Source organism: Streptopelia decaocto (assembly GCF_964273445.1).
Source record: "Streptopelia decaocto genome assembly, chromosome: 1".
NCBI lineage: Eukaryota > Metazoa > Chordata > Aves > Columbiformes > Columbidae > Streptopelia > Streptopelia decaocto.
This window is the reverse complement of record NC_138663.1, coordinates 206,822,163-206,843,532: the sequence shown is the minus strand read 5'-3', so window position 1 is coordinate 206,843,532 and position 21,370 is coordinate 206,822,163.

Below are 21,370 nucleotides of genomic sequence, written 5' to 3'. Positions count from 1 at the left end.
ATAACATCCCTCGCTGGCACGCGGTCAATGAACCCTGCTAATATACCATCAATCCTGTCTGGCCCTGAAGAAAGTAGAGTGCCGGGACTTGGCCAGAATACTACTGTGTTTGGCTTATTCCCAACTGGAGTTGTTTAAAACAGTCCCCAGGCTGCTCTAACGCGTGCCAAAGACAGCTTGAAAATCAGTGAGCTGACTCCCTGTACCACCCCATTTCCTGCACCTTCTGTGCCCGATGGTCTCTGGGCACATCAGGAAACAGAGCCCGGGCAGCTCTTCTGATCCCCTGACACCAGCAAACTTCAATATCATCAAAGCTTCCCCATACACCTATCGCTGTCAAGTAGCTAAACATTATTCAAACAAGTAGACTGAATTCTACAAGAACTGTGAGGAGACCTGAATTTAAACTTCCAGATATGCAAAACACTGACTTTGTACCATCATGCTTTAGAAGGTTGTGAAATAAAATAATATCCTAGATTTCACACACTGCTGGTGCATGTGTGTATATGAGCCACAAGCTTTCTTCAGAAGCATTAATTGCTACTCAGTAATTTCTCTCTTCCTGCAATAAAAGAGATGTGTGCATTTGCAGAAACATCAGCTATTATCTTCTTTAAGTCCCCTAGTTATTTTTTCAAAGATGATTTACTGTGGAATTGGTGGAAAAATTAAGTCTGTGGGGTTTGAATCTTGTTCCTTGTTACCTTGCCTTTGTAGAGATATTTTAAAAGGTGAAAAACAAGTGTAAAAAACTGTTGTTACTATCTGTGAGCATTTTACACTACATGTGCACTCTCTACATTGATGCAAGTAATGGCATATAAGGCAACAAGATGTCTTGACTGAAACTTAAAACCAGACTATATTCAGAAGTCATTCATTCCCCTCCACTAAACTCATCTGATTTATTCCTTAGATCTGCTGAAATCAATATGAAAAGGCTAACTTTTAAATAGAAAAAGTTATTTTTTCGAACACTGAGCCATCACCATGACAGTGTCCGTTTTCCATGCTCAGCTGAATCTGTACATGCCTGCCTGGCAGCTTCACTGACTTAGCATGGGCAGAGAACGTGCATTTATCATTGCTGGGAATGTTTATTCCGAACATCATTGCAGGCTTTTTTTTTTTTTGCCAAAGAACACAGGAGAGCTTGTTTTTCCTGAAATTCAACCTGCCACTCTTTGAACTCACAGATTAACCTTATTTTGCCAGTGGATTTTGGCAGCTGTTGCTGATAATTCCATAGCTTTTGTGGCTTTGGATTATTTTTTTTTTTAAACTGCAGCAGTGTCTGTCTTGGTAGTCTAATTCAGGCCTTATCCTATTAATAAATTTATTTAAAGATAACACCATGGTGTGCTAGCTAATAGTGCTGGCGATGTTGACAGCTGTCTAGTTCTGTGATGTGTCCTCTGTACTCAGCAGACCCAGAGACCGTAAACTCTTCAGAGCATGGACCTTGTCTTCTCCTGTTTTTGTTTTTTTTCAAATTCTGTACACACTTATAAAGTTAGGAATAAATAATGGCTTTGGGCAAATATAATACAATATTCAAGAAAGTGTTAAACTAAAATATCCAGCAATACATTCAAATCTGCTTCTACCAGCCTAATAATCATCAAAATATCAAATCCCTTGAATAAGTTGTTTGTATTATTGATTGAAACTGCAGTAGCCTTTTAAAAACTTCCATTACATATCTGTGCCTTTACAATGGTTATGTCTTTTTTTTGTATTAACCTCCCCTTGTTTTCCTCCTTCCATTCCTCCACCTGCAGGAAGAACTCTTTAGCTCTGATCACAGTTTGCTTTTAAATCCTTGGGTAAACCATTTTCCCTACACACACCTTGAACACAAATATACAGTGAATGATCTGACATAATAACACTTTCCAGAAGTACAAATAAGCTTACGAACAAAAATTTAAAGAGTGTTAGTCAAACACATGCGCATTTGCCTCTTAATGACCCAAGCCCTAATTCAGTGTTGGCACAGCATGGTATATTTACATAGCACAATCTGCACAGAAAGATTCAAAATAACTTTACAGTAAATGGTGACCTGAAATGCAAGATTGTCAACATTTGGGTTGTGAGTACAATACTTTAGGGCAAAATAGTAAATAAAATAACGAAAAGGAATTGTGACAGAAGATTCTTCCTCTTGCTTGCAGTGAGTGAGCAACACCAGATAAACTTTTAAGTCAGAACATAACTGGTCTTGCTGAGACTTGGTAAGCCTCCCCAGTGACTTAAGTCTGTGGCCCTGAAAAGTTTAAAATTGGCAGTAAAGGACTTGTCAGGTGCCACCTACTTTCTATGACAGATAGAGGCCTAACTTGGATTGCAAAAGTCACACCACTAAATGTTGGAGATTAACCTGAAAGGAGCCTTGAACTGTCTATACATCTGCATATATATTACTTTCCTTTTGTTATCTGTGCTGTCTTGAAATTCCTCGTGTTGTTATCTGGTGAGAGGAGCCACAAGTCAGGATAAGCCTAGCTGTGTGCATACCTTAACAGACACAGTCAAAACAAAGGCACGATCTGCATGGTGAGCAAGAGGAATAATTATGAAATCATACATAAATACATCACTTTTGGTACAAAGGAGTTTCTGCTCTGGATCAGACCAGTGACTCATTATATCCAGAATGTAGTCTCTAGCAACAGCAGACACACACTGCTTTTGAGGAAAATAAAAGAAGTCTCTGAAAATATAATTCCCTTTATTCTAACAGCTAATGCATAAGCTTATGCCTTAAAGCAGAAGTTTTGTATCCAAGAAGGGAGGTATGCAGGCGGCTTGGTACACATTCAGAAAGTGGATGAGGCATGCAACCAGCCAGGGAGCCAGCCTTTATACCCAGTCCCAATGGTGTTTTTCTGGCAATGTGTTTCACAGGCTACATATCCTCCTTATACCACATGCTCTCTGCCTCCTTTTCATTTCTTAGTTTTCTTTCTTCTATTTTATGTGCTAAAATACTTTGAAATGTGTTTTACCTTCCCTATGCCATTCATTGTTTTATTCTTCAGACTATATTGCATATGTCTGAAAATATATCCTACCAAGTCTTGCCATTTCATGAGTCTTATAGTTTTCACATCCAAGTAAAAAAGTTGAAGTTTTCTTATACTGTGCTTTTAAATCATGAGCCAGGTGAGGTGGGTGAAAGCTTCTATGCAGCAAAGGAAATAAGGAGAAATTGCCTCTTGTAAATGATTAAACATAGCCATGCAGTGTGGCTGTGCTTCTTTTCAAAGAAAAAGGATATAAAAACCCATGAGTTTGGGGGAGTCAGTCACATAATCTATGCCTGGCACTTGATGAATTATCTGTTACACTCATTTGAGTAAAAATGATAGGCTGCATTTAAGAAATCCTTCACAGTATCACAGTATCACAGTATGTTTGGGATTGGAAGGGACCTCAAAAGATCATCTAGTCCAATCCCCCTGCCAGAGCAGGAACACCTAGGTGAGGTCGCACAGGAACATGTCCAGGCGGGTTTTGAATGTCTCCAGAGAAGGAGACTCCACCACTTCCCTGGGCAGCCTGTTCCAGTGCTCTGTCACCCTCACTGAGAAGAAGTTTCTTCTCAAATTTAAGTGGAACCTCTTGTGTTCCAGCTTGATCCCATTACCCCTTGTCCTATCATTGTTTGCCACCGAGAAGAGCCTGGCTCCATCCCCATGGCACTCACCCTTTATATATTTATAAACATTAATAAGGTCACCCCTCAGTCTCCTCTTCTCCAAACTAAAGAGACCCAGCTCCCTCAGCCTTTCTTCATAAGGGAGGTGCTCCACTCCCTTAATCATCTTGGTTGCCCTACGCTGGACCCTCTCCAGCAGTTCCCTGTCCTTCTTGAACTGAGGGGCCCAGAACTGGACACAATATTCCAGATGTGGTCTCACCAGGGTGGAGTAGAGGGGAAGGAGGACCTCTCTCGATCTACTAACCACCCCCCTTCTAATACACCCCAGGATGCCATTGGCCTTCCTGGCCACAAGGGCACAGTGCTGGCTCATGGTCATCCTGTTGTCCACCAGGACCCCCAGGTCCCTTTCCCCTACACTGCTCTCTAATATGTAATCTCCCAACCTATACTGGAACCTGGGGTTGTTCCTGCCCAGATGCAGGACTCTACACTTGCCCTTGTTAAATTTCATTAGATTATTCCCCGCCCAACTCTCCAGCCTGTCCAGGTCCCGCTGGATGGCAGCACAGCCCTCCGGCGTGTCAGCCACTCCTCCCAGCTTGGTGTCATCAGCAAACTTGCTGATAGTACACTCAATTCCCTCGTCCAAATCGTTAATGAATATATTGAATAATATTGGCCCCAGCACTGACCCCTGAGGCACTCCACTAGATATTGGCCTCCAACTAGACTCCGCACCATTGACTACCACTCTCTGGTTTCTCTCCCTAAGCCAGTTTGCAACCCACCTCACTACTCTATTGTCTAGACCACACCTCCTCAACTTAGCTGTGAGGATGCTGTGGGAGACTGTGTCAAAGGCTTTACTGAAGTCAAGGTAGACCACATCCACCGCTCTGCCATCATCCATCCACCTTGTTACATTCTCATAAAAGGCTATGAGGTTGGTCAAGCATGACCTACCCTTGGTAAAGCCATGCTGACTGCCCCTAATAACCCTCTTATCCTTGATATGCCTTGAGATGGCACCAAGGATAAGCTGTTCCATTACTTTCCCAGGGACAGAGGTGAGGCTGACCGGTCTATAATTACCCGGGTCCTCCTTCTTGCCCTTTTTGAAGACTGGAGTGACATTTGCTTTCCTCCAATCCTCGGGCACCTCTCCCGTTTTCCCAAGACTTGGCAAAGATGATGGAGAGCGGTCCAGCAATGACTTCAGCCAGCTCCCTCAGCACCCGCGGATGCATCCCATCTGGACCCATGGATTTATGAATGTCCAGATTATTTAATTGCTCCCTAACCCAGTCCTCATCGACTAAAGCAAACTCCTCCATTGACCTGGCTTCATCCGGGGTCTCAGGGGTACGGGGCTCCCCAGGACAGCCTCCAGCAGAGTAGACAGAGACAAAGAAGGCATTCAGTAACTCTGCCTTCTCTGTATCTTCTGCCACCAGGGCACCCACCCCATTCATCAGTGGGCCTACATTGCCTCTGGTATTAGTTTTATCTGCTATGTATTTGAAAAAGTTCTTTTTGCTGTCCTTGACCCCTCTCACCAGCTGTAATTCTAAGGAGGCCTTGGCTATCCTAGCTGCCTTCCTACATCCTCTAACAGCAGTCTTATATTCCTCCCAAGTGGCCAGCCCCTGCTTCCATGACCTGTAAACTCTCCTCTTCTGCTTGAGCATACCCAACAGATCCCTATTCAACCACCTAGGCCTCCTGGCTCCCTTCCTTGACTTCCTACGTGTGGGGATGCTCTGATCCTGAGCGTGGAAGAAGCAATCTCTGAATGCCACCCAGCTATCTTGGGCCCCTTTTCCTTCAAGCAGTCTTGCCCATGGGATTTCCCCCAGCAATTGCTAGAGAACAGAAGGAGATAGCAACCAAAAGCTGAAAGTACTCTGTTTTGGCAGTCGTGAAGGCAGAAAACTTGTGAGCAGAAGCCAAGGGACAAGGCGCATAAAACATGGAAAGACGGTGATTATCTTACAAAGATGCCACTGTGCACAGGAATATCTTGCAGGGTCAGCCATGGGCTGCACAGGCAGCATTGCCTGGAGTGCCACAGGCAGGTGTAGGGGCAAGACATGGGCAGCAATGTGGAATATCATACTGGGAAAAATACACATAGGCTTCAAAGTGAGTCTTGTAAGGGAGACAGAAAGAATGATTCAGCAGAAAACCCAAATGTATTCTTTCTTATTCAGCGGGGTCTTTTTGAATAATAAATATACACATACATAAAGAAAATGTATAGAAGGAAGCCAGACAAGATAAAGCAGGTTCTCTGCTTCAGCTCTCTGTTTCATCACACACAACCTGCTGGTGAGTAGGTCCATGACTTGAGAACTTGAACAAAGGTACGGTTCATATCATAAGAAGCAAAGCACTTCCATTTCAAAAGCCATGTAAAGACAGGCTACCAGGAATTCATCCGTGGGGGAATGCAGGCTAAAGTGGACTTGCTTTCAAATACTGTATTTCAGGTTTTACTTACGGTTCCTAAGGTTATTGATTTGAGCAACTGAGACCGTCCAAAATATTTTGGCACTGGCTTATGGCCTGTCAGAGCAGAATCCCTCAGCCTCTTTCTGAGCTCCCTACTGGGGACATCAATTGTCAACTGCCATTTTCTCCAATGAAGCTTTGGAGTGGTGCTCTCTGGGACCCTCCCTGGGTCTCTTCCACTATCGCCTCCATGATCAAAACATCTAGCTCTTTCCACTGATACAAAACCAGTCTGCAAGGAGGGTCTCAAATCCTTGCATTTTGAGGAGAGAAAAAGGTAAAATAAGTCTTAAAAAAGTAAGCCTTATAAGAACACAGTGTTTGCTTGCTGGATATCTGCAGTGAAGTTTAAGGATCTTAGCAGTTAAAGTACCATCAAGTGCCTCAGAGCCAAGGTTTGTTAACTAACTACCAAGAGTTTGAACATGATGAAGTGAATGCAAGTGCCTTTTAGACCAGAAATGTCAGCTCTCTCAGCTGCCAGCTAGCATATGACTCACACAGACTGGACAGTGGTAAAACCAGTAACACATGTTTTAGATCTGATGCATCACGTGTAAAACATAAGAATAACACCCATGCACTCTCTAGATCACATATTCTTTCATTTAAAATCACAGTAGCTTACATATCATGTGACACTTGCTGCTGTTTCCCATTTAGTGAATATTAATGTCCCTCCTGCATTGCACTTTTCTTATGACTATGTCCTAAATTCCTGCCTGAATCTGTGTGGTATGGTACTTCGCTTCTATAGATTTTCTGCCAACTTTCTTTTTCATTTTACGTGATATTCATTTGATGAGGTGTCCCATCTTTTAGTCACTATCTGCAAACCAGGAACATCAAAAGCACCTCAATTCTTTGCATTATACCAGAACCTTGAAGAGACAATGATGAGATAACACCAAGCAAAAGATAAAGGGAAAGAAGTAAAAAATCCCTTACTTGTTCAGAAGCCTCTAGACCATTCTGTCCAAACAGAATTGCTGGTCAAAGCTCCCAAGATAATGAAAGAGAGGTAAGAAATCTCTCAAAAGTTTTCCAGAGTGGACAGGATTCAGGCAGTTTCTCTGAGGCTTTAGGGTTCATATGTTTTTTCTAAAGTGTTAGTCAAGGCCTCTATATGAATTGTCCCTGCATGTTGCTGATCGTGTCCCTAGATGATTAAATCACTTCACTGCTTCAGTTTTCTTGTTGGTTTTATAGATACAGCTGCCAACCTCAATACAGGAAAGTTACCAACATGCTCTCTCTCAAGCTAAATATTAAATATATGCTACACATCTCGAGGTACTGAAATGCACATTCAAACACCATCCTGCAGATGCTCAGGGATAGCTGAAGAGCTCATTCCTGTGGTCAGGGTGCTCAGCAGGGGCTGTATTAACAAGCAGTAGGCAGGGTGAAGGGTATCCTCGGTGGAAAGCTCACCTCATTCATCTCCTGTGATGGTGTGTTCATTTTTCTTCAAAAAGAAAAGAACTATAAAGCTGCAGAGTCTCCTTACATCACCCTGCTTTCTGGACTAACCTTCACTGGGGTGCACAAATGAGCTTTGTGCTTGTTGCTCCTGGTCAGACCGCAGGCAAAGAAACCCGTGCCAGTGTCTTTTTCATAGCAGTACATATTCATGCAGAGCACTGTAGCTAAAGATTTTTCTGTGCCAAATTGACATGGAAGAGTGCATTAGCAGTTAGGGGCAGCAGACAGCTTCCAGATAGTTATTGTCACTTGTTTGTCTCTGCTCAATGAGATTCTCATACCAATGGTGTGTCTGCAGCCTCAGATGTTGCCTGGTTTTCCAGGAATAAGGCATTTTTCATCCTGAATTTGCCTTATCACTGCTGCTCATTCAGCTGCATAATCCTCTCCTGTTTTGCCTTGTACTCCGAACCAGCAACCGACAATCAGCAGCTGGTCCCAGACTAAGCCTTTCTCAAGCGTTATCAGGGTATTTCTTCTGGCAGCTTGCAGGCACGGGGAAAAGAGGCAACATAGCTTTGCAAATGCTGTGTAACACGGCATCTCAGGTCCAAACTCAGTGCCAGTGCTGCAGCAGTGCTCCCCATCGCTGCTCACTGATGGCAGAAGTCAGGGAAGTTCCACATGATTACAAAGAATCAAATACTTTTTAAAAATTACATAGGGATATGAAAATATATATGTATATTGCTGTGTTTACAGGTGTGTAGCAAGCTGTGGAAACTTATGGTGAAATAGCTTCCTGATAATGGCAGAAAGTGAAAGAAAGATGATGCTCTGAGCACTGTGGGGAAGTGAATCTTATAAAGTGAAGCTGTAGCCTTTTGAGATTGAAAGAAGTTGCCCATAGTGCATCAAATATTGCTCTTTATGAAATGGAAATGTCTCAAAAGACACTAGTGTAACAGGTTTTTTTTTCCTCTCCCTTTCACCTGTTGAAGTAACTTGTAAGAAATATCAACACATTATTACAGTGATAAGCACTGAACAGTGGTCATCTCCTGCATCTGTGGCTGTCACACTGCAATTTGATACCATAGGAGTATTTGTGCCTGGTTTAATGATGTTTTAGTAGTATATTACCAATAAAATAGCTTTCCCCCTATTCTAGATGGATTGATAGATATGAGAGTTAATAAACGGACAACAGTATCTCTGGAGTAATGGATTGCCTACATTCATACGTCTGAAAGGATATGCTAAAGTTAGTATAATTCCCAAAAGATTCTTCACTTCTCAGACCCTCCCTGAGGCATGTGCTGCCAAGATTTACCTTCCATTTTAAACTCTGAGAAACCCTTACTGGGAATAACTGATTATTTGCCAGAAACCAGATGGTGCCCTTGCAGGCCATTACAGGTAGCCTTGTCCTCAACAACATGTCCTCTCTCTCATAGAGAGGTCAAAGGATGCACACAACCATCACGTCTCCATGTTCCGCTGTGAATGCTGACCAGAGAGAGAACCTGGAGCCCATAAAAATAACAGTGGAAATGTTAGATGTTTTGGAAATTAGCCACGGCACGAAGACCTTTCCTTACAGCACAGTGTCAAAAGTTTGGGCTCTCTGTTTTAAATCTTATCCAGAAGATAAGGGAAGATTTTCCTGGAGCAGGGCAGTACATATCAGTGATTCAGGGATGAAGGGAAAACTAAAATAACTGAGACATAATTTTGGATTTTTGGTGGCACTTGAATTCCAGTCTCTTACCATTTCTATTGCCCTCCTGTTTTTTACAAGTTCGTGGACTGATTTTTTGTTCTTTTCCACTCTACCTGTCTCTGCTCCCATTCTACAAGTTAATCACTAAGATTTAGAGTTTTATGAGTTTACGACTTCCTGGCAGAGGGGAAACCTTGCAGCAATAAATTCCAAAAAAAGGCCCAGACGTGGCTAGTCTTGAGTTTCAGTTGGAAGTTGGTCACCACTTTATGAAACCTTTCCTTAGCCATCCCATGTCAATCACTCTTTTGCCTATTTTCCCTGTACCCAATTAACACAGTTAGACCTGTACACAGAGTTCCTTCACAGCAACAGTTCCCCTCTTTATATGTTAAATCTTTGCCTTTCCTGATCGCTCATAATTTCTAAGCAAGTACACCTGTTCCTCTATAAATACCTCCCTAGTAAATCCTTCCTCTCTTATCACAGAAAAAGGAGAGAGCATTTTTCTCTTGGTTCCTTACACAACACCTGATCTTTTATCTCTAGGAAAGCACAAGAGCCAAGTTTTGGGGGAGCACGTTGAACAAGATGGTTTGAGAATGTCCTAGGGGAGGTAACAAGTAAGAAAGTTGTTCCAAGTGCTTCTGGCTATGTGCTTGCCATCAAAGCACAGCAAGGTTATCCTTTAAATGCAGAAGAAACCTCAAGTCTTTATATTGTTAACCATTGTCTTGCACAAAAACCAACCAAACCACAATAATAATAATAAAAACAAAAACAAAATAAACAAAAATAAAACAAACAAAATAAACCCACAACAGTAAAGGAGACATTTGATCTCCCTGTCCTGAATAAATGAAAAGAAAAAATAATATACATCTTTTTCGTTTAAATGCCAATAAAAAGACTGACAATGACAACATCTGTATCTAGCAAAATCCACTAGGTTACACAGAGCATTTTGGGAGGTGGAAGGAAATATTTTTTCGTGAATTATCCAGCAGTTGGTGCCCACACAGTCTCATGAATTTAATGGAAACATATCATAGATATTCTCAAAGAGGTTAATTAACCATTTTATTCCAGGATTATAGAGTTCAAATAAAATAGATATGAAGCATTAAATGCACACAGAACACACAGAACTTCATGAAAATCAGACTCAATTTACTATAGGTTTTGCTTCTTTCTCAAAAAAGCCCCAACAAAACAAAACTAAAACAAAAACAAAGCTGAAATGTTCAAGTAAGATACAGTCTGTTTATAGGCAATAAAGAAAATTACATGGTGTGAATGTAGCATCTATATTACAGCGAGAGGAAAACAGACACACAGAATGTTTAATAAAGAAAACACTTTAAAGTTTCAACTCACAGTTTTCTAAACCTGAGGCAGAGAGTTTATCTCCCAGGATACTCATTTTGCTTAAACTCTATGGGGATCTGAAATTAAGAACTGCAAGTGTTGAATTAGCTAAAACCAGGAGGGGCAATTTTTTTCTCCATGTGAAAACACGTATAAGCTATCAGAACATACTAAGAATCATAAGGAGTCAGATATGAAGGGACCTGAGTGACTCAAACTAATAATTTCACAGTTTGTCTCAACAGCTCTATGGCAATATAAGCTATGATCAGTTATTTTAATCCTTCAATATTAATTATAAAAATTCTTCACAAAAGAAAGTGGTAATGTATTCTGTGTTTTTTTCTATGTTGAGATTAAATGTTCAAGTAATTAACCACATGATTTTACAGTCAATTATATACATGGGGGTGAGAGTGGAGGGAATTTTAGTACTTGTTCTTGTCGTGAGTAAAACTCATTAAGCCAGAAGGTTTGGTACTGTTTCTTTTCACTAATTTGGCTTGATCTGCTGTGGTGTCACTATTCTGTTATGCAAATTCTGCATGAGATAATTAACTGTACATTTTTAATAAGGTAGAATACACTTTACTAGATCAGGCTTTGAGTCACTAGAAGAATGAGGAAGTAATTTGTTTTTAAATGATGGTGGGGTAAGGAAGTTCTGGGACTTACAGGCTGTTTATATAGTGTTAATATTGTAAAGTATATTATGGCTTCTATACCACTGTCTATATGTAAGAGTCTAAAAAAGGAAAAAAAAAAAAAAAGGAAATCTGCCAGCTATTACTACACACCTACCCTGAAAGCATTCTGTTTGAAATCACCTTGTTAACTCACTAAATGAAACAAATTAAACCTATTATGGAAACTTCTAAGGAGATTTGTTTGTTTCTGGATTCTTCCAATAATAAACAGAAGAACTAAAAGTTAATGGAAATTTATTACAAAAACCCAGTCATATTTCCTGAAAGCTTTTAGATGGAAGTTTTAGATTTGAAAGAGCTAAAAAAAAAGTATTTTAATTCTTGTGTGCTTTCTGGCACTGAATACTCAAGGTTATTTGCTTGTTTGCTAGTTTATAGAGGGTCTAAATTAACAGCTTTTTTGGATTCAGTTTATGTCAGCTGAAACAAAAAAAATAAGGAGCATTTTTACTCAGGAACACCCCTGAGAAAGAGTTGTTTAAAATGGTACTTTTGATGCGTATAAACTCAATGGTTATATTTTTTATCAATTGTTGACCCAAGGATTTCAAGAAGACTTTACACACCTCTCTCAACTAAGGCTCACAGTGAGCAGGTAGGTAGAGGAGTTTTCTGCATGAGGAACCCAAACAGAAGGAAGATAAATGGGACAAGTTCTCCATGGCACACACAAGATGGCCGCCAGGCCCAGGGACCACCTATCCTGTGGCTCAAAGGCATGACAATCTTTTATAAGTATTTCATTTAGGGAGGGTCGATTTCCTGATACAGCAAAGCTAGAGAAACCGCTGGAGTTCCCAGGTGGCTTCTTGCAAAGCCTGTGTTTTAATTAACATTTAGCTGAGGGAACTTGTGCAAGTATTTTTATGGGCATAGCTAAAATCTTCCTGCCTGATGACTGATGATACTGCATCCCCCTTCAGCAGACAGATTAAATAGGAGGTATACTGGGATTCAGATGATGATCTTGGATTCAAACTTTTAACTATTTCGTACTTAATACAAAGGCTATCACTTCACTTCCCACTGTTTTTGTTACAGAAAACAAAAGGTAGATATGTAGTTGGTTTGTTGGGTTTTTTTGTTTTGTATGTGCTTTCTTGTTTTGTTTTGTTTTCTTTGGGGGAAAGTTTTCAATGTATAGACAGTGTGAAAAGATAAACAATTGGTATTGGGGTTGTCACTGTTTAACATCTTTGCTAGCTACATGGTCTGTGAGATTGAGTGCACCCTCAGCAAGCTTGCAGTTGACACCAAGCTATGTGGTGTGGTTGAGAGGATGGAGGGAAGGTATGTCATCAAGAGGGACCTTGACATGCTGAAAAGGTGGGTCCATAAAAACCACATGAAGTTCAATAAGGTCAATACAAGGTCCTGTACCTGGGTTGGGGCAATCCGAAGCACAAATACAGGCTGGGTGAGAACAGATTAAGAGCAGCCCTGAGGAGAAGAACTTGGGGGTGTTGGTTGATGAGAAATGCAATGTGAACTGGCAATGCATGCTTGCAACCCAGAAAGCCAACTGTATCATGGGCTGCATCAAAAGCAGCATGACCAGCAGGTTGAGGGAGGTGATTTTGCCCCTCTAATCCAGAGGAGGCCATGAAGATGATCAGCGGGCTGGAGTACCTCTCCCATGAAGACAGGCTAAGAGAGTTGGGGCTGTTCAGCTTGGAGAAGAGAAGGCTCTGGGAAGACCTTATAGCAGCCTTCCAGTATCTAAAGGGAACCTACAAAAAAGCTGAAGAGGAGCTTTTTACAAGGACATGCAGTGATAGGACAAGGGGTGATGGCTTTAAACTGAAACTGAGGAGATTTAGATGAGATAGAAAAAAGAAATTCTTCCGTATGAGGGTGGCGAGGCACTGGAACAGGCTGCCCAGAGAAGCTGCGGATGCCCCATCCCTGGAAGTGTTCACGGTCAGGCTGGATGGGGCTTTGAGCAACTTGGGCTAGTGGAAGGTGTCCCTGCCCATGGCAGATGGGTTGGACTAGATAATCTCTAAGGTTCCTTCCAACTCAAACCATTCTATGATTCTAAAACCAAAAACATTGATCTTGGACCTTCAAATGAGTGAGGACAGGTAAAACTAAAAACACTGATACTGTTGGATCTGTCTCCTGCAGCTTGTATTTCTGAATATAGCATTGGTAGTGCCACAAGGATCAGCTTACATTCAAAATTTAATATTACCTCCAAGATTATAATGGTGTTAAAGGATTAGAGCTTAAAAGCTACCTACAGAAGTGGCAGGCAATATTTTTGTCTGAAGTGTATAGATTCAGTTTGGTCAAAAAAAAGGTTAAAAGAGTTTACAATGAAAGGTGATGTGACAGGTCAAACAAAAAACTATTTTCTTCTTGAAATGTTTTTTTCTTAAGTTGCTGGAACCTCCAGTGTTCCATAACTACAATTTTTTTACACCCAAGTCTACTCTAGAAAATACATAATCTATAAATATCAAAGGGCTGATTCTGGCAAGTTACAGAAGTAATGTAATAGCCCATTGCCTTCAGTGAGATTTGGCAGCATTCAGTGTCCCACTGGAGGACAGAAAGAGTGAGAAAATGTGTCTGGAGAGGAGGTCACACATAGATAGATTCATTTTTTTTTTTTTAAACTGACCTGAGGGAAAACTTCTTATTCTGGGAAATCTCTCAGACTGTGACCTTTCACCATGACATTTAAAATTAAAATGTACAAAGGACTGGAAAAAATCTAATCCTGCACTAGAAGCTCACGAGGATGAAATTAAAAGGCTTTTCTAGCTTTGCTTTCTAAAGCACTCTATACCATACACAATTTAAATAAGGAATTCATTTCTGCAGTTGTTCCTATCACCATTAATTTGCACATCAGCCAGGAATACAAGAATAATAAGATCGGCCTCTTAATTTTGTCATGGCATTAAACAAAAATTCTGGGTTTCATGATGTCTATGTAATAGATACCTGTCTCTAGGCCAGTGACCCTATAGACAGCCTTCGTAAAAGGAATCAAAACCTCCATGAGATAGTTCTTACAATTATAAATCCTATGAAATGCACCTTTTACTCTTGATGTAATTTAGCCAGGTGAATTCAATGTGAAGCATCACTTTGTGTTTCTCATGTATGTCAGCCACAGGAATGCTTTGCTGAAGGAGTAAAATTGTTATCTTGACCATTAAAACATTTCAGCTATGTTTAATCAACAGTGTTGTACTCCGTGCTGATAAAATCAAATTCTCTTCCTCTGGATAAAACAAAGTATACCAGGAGTAATTTACCAGCAAAACCTCTAGCTGCTGGTGGTGTTTCTGGCATTGCAGTTGTGTCAGTCAGGGATTGGACACCTGTACATCCTTGTCTGACAGAACTACTGTGATAGAAATCTGCAGCTCACATCTGACTTGTGATGTAGGAATAACTGCATTAGACATGTGGTTGTCCCAAGTAAAAGCTGTTTGTTGGCCTGCTGACCCCACGTGCTTCAGATCCTGAAGAACTACCCTGGTTTCTCTGCCCTAAACCCAGCTCCTCAACATGGCATTAATAAATATCGACCATTCTTCTACAAAGGTGGTCACGGTAGTCCCTTTAAATTTACGCAGCTATAAACTTCTTGTACATGTGCCAAACCTTGCTGTTTAAAGAGATGTAAAAGGCACAATTAAAGCAATGTAATTGAATTAAATATAGGAAAGAATTAGGTTGAATACATGGGAAAAATTCCTAGCAGCAAGAAGCTGACTTCAGAGGGGTTACACACGGATGTAGAGTTTGAGGCACTGGAGAACTGGGTCCTCGGGTAGAGGAAAATGGAAGAGGGTAAAATAAAGTCAAGTCTAATTAGCTTACAGAGTCACATGGGAAGAGGCCATATGGGTCTGTGCAACTACAGCTCTTTGAAGTGAATTAATTGGTTTGACCTAGTGCTGATTAGAGCTTGTTGAGAAGGTGGGATAAGTCTGGCTTTTGGGGAAGTGACTTGTGGAAGCAAAATGTTGAACCCTGAGAAACAGAGTTACCACAGGAGTCCTGGGGCAGAGAGAGACTTGGAAAGAAACACATCTTTAAAGCCTTACTACAAAACACATTTAATAATTCAATAATCAACTGGCTGGTGACACATCATAACCCGTTCTCCTACCTCAGTTTTCTAACCCACCTTCAACCATAGCATCCCAATTCAGAATGATGCTATAACTGCTGTGGCATTGGGAACTTAGCTATATACTAGTCTTTACAAAAGTGTCACTAAATTAAATCTTCATACACCTTTGTAACTCTCTATTTACTTAAAATAAGTAAACACTGCCTCATTTACAAAAACTGTCTCAGTTTTATGTAGCTGCCTAAGATCAGTTTGACCAATCTGATGTCTCTAGGATGTTCTCCTAAATGAGATGCATATCTCGTTTTCCCCAGTGGCAAAATAAATAGGTTTCTTTCAAGTGAAGTTTGGAACAAAGCATCCTGATTGTTTTTGTGAAGTGGGGGAAACCCTGGTGAGCTGGGACTATCGTACATGCTCTGCTTTGTGACAAAGTGTATTAGCTTCACAACATGAAACCTAATGTTCCCCAGAGGTAGCTGGCTCGATCACCTGGGGAAATGTAAACACAGTTTTATCCCTGTCATTATAACTCTCTTGTTCTTTAAGCAGAACAGAAATACCTGTTCATACTGCTGTGTTAGGTTGCTGTCAGTTCTTCCTCCACCTTCCCTGACCAGAATAAAACTTATGTAAGTTGGGCAGGGGAAAAAATGATAAAAAACCCCCACCTAACAACCCAGAGGCAAATTCCTCACCAAATTTATTCCTTCACAGTTGCTGGGGTCATTCTACTGTTGCATCTAACAAAATCAGAAATAGAACATTTGCTGATTGGAATAAGAATATTGTTTAAAATTAGAGTCAAAACACTAGCAAATACAGTACTGAATCGGCATGTCTGAAACTTGCTTAGTGATTTCCTTTAGAAACCATAAGGAATGCAATGGTTCCCTATAGCAGATGATCAAGTTGAAAAAGCAGTTCTGAAGAACTTTCATAGATTTTTTTACCAGGTGCCTATTTTATTTTTCCCAGGGAATTAACTCCACTATAAGAGTGTAGATTCACATAATCTTTTGTGATAACCTATCTGAGGAGCGAAAAATCCACAGGCAAAGAGCTGAAGTTAACATTGCATATGTTTTCATGCATATTTAAGGCTCAAATCAGTCTTGAGCACAGCCTAATTCTGTGGCTAGTTTGGTGGCTTATAATACAATTTTTTTAAAGAATTGGCTGTGTACCCCAAGTGATAACATTTCGTTTTTCTGTTAATGTACAAGACTGCCAACAACTGCTACTCAGACCTGATTCCTCCTTGGTTTCAATTTGATCAGTGATCACCCAGCTCAGGAGAGATTTCTGAATCCAGCTGTGGGATAGTATTAATGCAGAGTTTCATCAAAGTACCTTGTTAATCAGTGATTCTTTAAGGATGCCACCACAAACAGAGTACACTTCTCAGTTTAGCATTACTGGGAAATCATTTACTCAGAACGATATTCAAGGTAAAAAATATGTATAACCTCAAATAGTGTTAAGTTAACCTTCCTTCTGATCCATACTTTATTTATTTTTCTTTTTTTCTGCCATCAGCTCCATGACACAGCAGGGCTGTCTTCCCCTTCTAAGCTTCCCAGTGTAGTGAGATCCCAAATTCAGTGCGGTCCCCAGTATTGCTGGAGTAAAAATTAGTATGTCATTAGTAAAATACAGCCTCAGAGAGGTGAGGAGGACACTTTCTGCCGTGACAGGGAAGTCAGATTCATTCAGCAGTGAAAGCTGAGTGGGCTCACAGGACATGATTCCTGTAGCTGCAGTTTACTAATTCATGTACATGTATTCCTTAAATCACATTTGTTTCTCTGTTATAGGCAAGATAATAAGATTTTTTTTTTACTATATGTTCATTTTTGACACTTTCAAAGAGAGTATTTATCTAACTCTACTATCTGGAGTCAGGCAAAGTTGAGGACCAAGCAGCAGTTCACAAGTTACAAGCAAAGCAGAGACCTGACATGTCCCAGGGCATATGTATCTTCAAAACCTACCACAGATTTCATGTACCTGTTGTACAAAAGGCATATAAACACTATATTATTTTTTTGCCACTAATCTACCTGCTCCTTGTCCTACTGAGACTATACTACACTGTGAGATTTTTGAGTTAATTCCCACAGAGTTTAGTTCTATCACATACTCTACAAAAACAAAACAAAACAAACAAAAATCCAAACCAAACTAAACCAAAAAAATAGCCAAACCAAAAAAGGCTTGCATTTTTCCTTGTTGCTTGCTTTTCCAGCAAACAGTAGATTTCTAAGGTTTGGGTTCCAATTCTATAATTTCCATGACTGCTCTTATGTCATCCCCACCTGCTTTTGGCAGATCATCCAGACCCTGTTTCCACAGACCTGCTAGGATATTTGGAAGAAATATTTGAAAGTGTTGTGAGCCTCACAGTGAGAATATAAAGCATACTGAAGGTCATGCAATTATAAGAGATGAGAGCAACCAGCATCTAAATGAAGTAAGGACATGGGTCTGCAGAGAAGCTCTTATGGTCTCAGCTGGATCCAACCTTCATCAGGACAAGACCTGACGTGGTCAATAACAGTTCTGGGAGACAAAGGGTTGTAAGGGATAGATACTTCCCAGAATGTCTGGGAGAAGGATGTGGCATCTGTTATCTGGATGCTTGTCCTTGGTCCTTCTTCCTGGACAGCTGGTTGTGTGTCAAATCCCTACAATCACCACAGCTAGTGTGATGAAGTGGGAGCTAATGGAAAGAAGGAGATGACTTCTTCAGGTTACAAGTCTACGTTTGCATGGTTGTCATAAAAAAAACTGTAAAAGGGCTTTTAATGCAACTTCATGACGTAGCTACTATCAGATGACTTGAGTTTACAGCTTGTGTTTGTAAACCATCATTGTTACTGTTCTAGTTAGACTAACGTGTCTTCATATTGTCATTTTGCTCTTTAATGATATGATCTCTGTTGAAATAACACATGTAAACTAGGAAGACATTTCAATGGCACATATGACAGGACTGTAGAGGGCAAAGATAACTGTAAAATGAAAAGTAATCTCTCTGAACACACACACACACACACACACAGAATCACAGAATCACAGAATGTCAGGGATTGGAAGGGACCTCAAAAGATCGTCTAGTCCAGTCCCCCTGCCGAAGCAGGAACACCCGGATGAGGTTACACAGGAAGGTGTCCAGGCAGGTCTTGAATGCCTCCAGAGTAGGAGACTCCACAACCTCCCCGGGCAGCCTGTTCCAGTGTCTGTCACCCTCACTGAGAAGAATTTTCTTCTCAAATTTAAGTGGAACATTTTGTGTTCCAATTTGTACCCATTGCCCCTTGTCCTATCATTGGCTGTCACCAAGAAGAGCCTGGCTCCATCCTTGTGGCACTCACCCTTTATATATCTGTAAACATTAATGAGGTCATCCCTCAGTCTCCTCTTCTCCAAGCTAAAGACTTGCAAGTGGACAGTGAAAGAAGGGCTTCTTCTCATAAATTGCAAAGTTAAAGGTAGGTATTTGTCCAGGCTAAGCAGTAGATATATATATATAGATATACATATATATAAAAGGCAGCTTGATTAAACACAGCATAAATGGTCGAAAAAAAAATCCTGAAGGAGACACACCACCCTAGAAATGAATATATCAGCCTTCTGCCTAGGGAAGAAAGCCAATGTTTATATTTAATGTTCAGCTAGTAATTGAATAGAAAATATTTTTTTTTTTTAAATAAAATCCTTTGTGCTATTTAGGGCAAAAAGCCAAGTCTTTATTTAAAAGGAAATATGCAATTGTAATTCACGAGAGGACGTTTTTTATAAACTTGTTCAACACAATGCCTACAGCAGCCATTAGAAATGATTAAAAAAAAAAAAAAAACAAACAACAAAACATCCTTAACTGATTTTAGAGCTTGTTTTCTTCTTTCTTCCCTTCCTCTGAGAAGGTGTTATTTGTAATTCTGCAGGAGGGACTTAATCCAGAAACCTCTGTTCACGTGGAAACCTTTCCATTTACTCCCACTAGGCTTCGGGAGGTAGGTCTCATCCCCAAATTAGTGAACCCAAGAGTGTCATCCAGCTATAGACGCCACCACACAATGAATCCTATAATGTCAGATTAGTATCTTTATTTGTTCTTTAAAGCAAACGTAGCATAATTAACAAGAAATTCCCCACTAAACACTGAGGCATGCATCAAACCATCTCTTGGGCCAAAACCTGATTGCTACTGGAATGGATATTTTATGTGAAAGAGTCAACCGCAAGTCTGGGCTTCATCACATGCAACCTGCTTGATTTGGAAGGGATGATCCAAACCTTCCATGAAAAAATACAACATAGTTGAAATAATTAATCTCTCTTCCACTATCTCCATTTCTTCTAAGGAAGGTAATTGATGACCCAACACTTCAACCATGCAAGTTACCCTGAACAAACAAACCCGTTTTAACAAAAAGCCACTAAAACCCGTAAACACTGTGCAGCTTTTCAAAGACCATCTCAATATCCTATTCCTTAACTGTGTAGTTCAAACACAGTGGAAGGTAAAGTTGCAATTGGCTATTGCTAGCAAGTGTAGGCAGACACCTTGTGCAGCACTTTCTTACCTCCCCAGTGAATTCCTACCTGCAATGGTAGGATCTGGCTTCATTAAATTGGCATGACAAAAACAAAAAGGACAAACTTCAAAAAATAAAAAACCTCTGCATTTCCTTCAGTGAGTGATTTGAACTATCCTTGTTCTCACTGACATGAATGGAAGAAGAAAATCTCAGATTCAGTAAGAATAAACAAAACAGTTTTTCTGAAATCTCTGCATTGTCAGTCAGCTGCTGTTGTCCATCTCTCCATTGGATTTACCTCTGCCATCCACCCCTCTGCCATTCAGGAGTGTTATCTCCTTCCCTTTTGGCAAATTTCCAGAGCACTGCCTCAACAGACAGAGAAAAATATCTCCTTATCTTTAAGAAGCATTTCTGCTCGCTGTTAGCCAAGAGTTTTAAAAAAAGGAAACTTTAGTAGAATAAAGCACAAGAATTAGTGGTGGAGGATGAGCAACAACAAAAACTACCAAGAGGACTAGTTTCTTAGTGAAATTTTTGTGGGGTTTTGCTGTTTATTATTGATACACTTGCCCTCTTGCTTTTCAAAAGACATGATCCGCAGGTACAAATATTTTACTCTAAATACTTAATGGATGACTTGAGTTTTTTATTTATGTATTTTACAGGAATTAATAAAAAAAAAACCTGTTAGGTACCTAACAAGCTTTAGTAGCCTCAGACTGTTAACACTGTATGTCCAATGTTATTAAATTTGATTTTGTAGTTTTGCAGTGAAACACAAAGGTGGATACAATGAACTCACTCTGGCTAACATAATGCTGTCTCTAAGATTTTGGGAGCTTCAGAAAGGTTTATATACCATACAGGTGATGAAGCCTAAACATCAATTTTATGCTTTCAAGTTTCAGAGTTATGGTTTTGGGTAACTACAGCAAGCATGCCTTCCAGCCTGTCAAAAGTAAACATGTCAACCCTCACACCTCTGCCAGGAGTGTACACAGGGTCACAACACTTGATGTTCTGTTCAGTACCAGCTAATTCACACCATGTCCATGGGAAATGCGGAGTGGAGACCCCCTTGCTTGCTCCATTTCATTTCTCATTTATGTTCTTCGAACTACCTAAGACACACTGGTGGAGAATTGCAGACTGCAGGTTTTTCCATGGTTTAGTGTTCCCTTTAAGTTCTCTGAAAGCTTCCCTGAGATCTTTGTCCTTCGCACCCTTCCCAGACATTGCCCCAGTAATACAATGAGGAGGGATTTGGAGACCCAAGCTCTGGGTTTTCATTTATCAGATGAAAACCAGAAA